Source organism: Myotis davidii, unplaced genomic scaffold, assembly GCF_000327345.1.
Source record: "Myotis davidii unplaced genomic scaffold, ASM32734v1 scaffold170, whole genome shotgun sequence".
In the NCBI taxonomy this organism is placed as follows: Eukaryota; Metazoa; Chordata; class Mammalia; order Chiroptera; family Vespertilionidae; genus Myotis; species Myotis davidii.
Window position 1 is genome coordinate 2,348,146 of NW_006282528.1, and position 907 is coordinate 2,349,052.

A 907-nucleotide genomic window follows, 5' to 3' on the forward strand; every position below is an offset into this window, starting at 1 on the left:
GCCCACCCAAGCCAGGGCCCCAGAGGGCCAGGCGCCCAGGGCAGAGCCCGGCCCAGCAGCTCCGGGAAGAAGTGGGACGACGCCGAGCCCTGGGAGTGAGCTGAACCGGGTGAGGAGAGCGCGGCCTGAACTGCCGGGTACAACGTGGCCGCGCTGCGAGCCGGCGGGCAGCACCCGCCTGAGAGAGAACTGACTCGGGGAAGCGGCTTAAAAGAACCAAACAGCCCGGCCGGTGCGGCTCAGTGGCTGAGCGTCAACCTGTGAACCAGGAGGTCAGGGTTCCATTCACGGCCAGGGCACAGGCCTGGTTGCGGGCTCGATCCCCAGTGGGGGCCGTGCAGGAGGCAGCGGATCCATGGTTCTCTCTCATCACTGATGTTTCTCTCTCTCCCTCCCTCTCCCTTCCTCTCTCTCTAAAAATCAATTGAAACATATTTTTTAGGAAACTGAACACAGGTAACACTTGACTTCTATGTGTGGAGTCCAAACTGGCCGGTGACGGGAAGTCAGGTTGACGTGTCTTCTTCTCCGGCTCCACTTTGTTGTTGAAAATACAGTAACTGACACTGTGCCCCATCCACGCAGACACGTCGCCAGCTCTCTGTGGGGCACGTCCTCTTTGCTGAGGACAGCGGGGCACATTATAACCCTGACCTTCTATTCGAGCATATACGGTGCTCACGCTCACACGCGCGCACACACACACACACGCTCTCTCGCACGTGCGTGCACACATACACACGCGTGCGCAACACACACGCACGTGTGTGAACATACATGCACGTGCACATGCTCACAACGCTCCCACACACATGCACACGCACACACATATGCACGCCAGGGCAGCCCAGGCTGCCATCCTGGGAAGCCTGACCCCCAAGCAGCACGTTTCCATCAGGGAGGCCCC

The 907-nt window shown here is 60.0% G+C and overlaps 1 protein-coding gene across 1 annotated transcript in view; it reads right to left on the reverse strand.

Moving 5' to 3' along the window:
* The window catches only part of HUNK (hormonally up-regulated Neu-associated kinase), a 53,855-nt gene that overhangs the window by 14,546 nt on the left and 38,402 nt on the right, over positions 1 to 907 (reverse strand). The gene's annotated exons all lie outside the window — the stretch shown is intronic.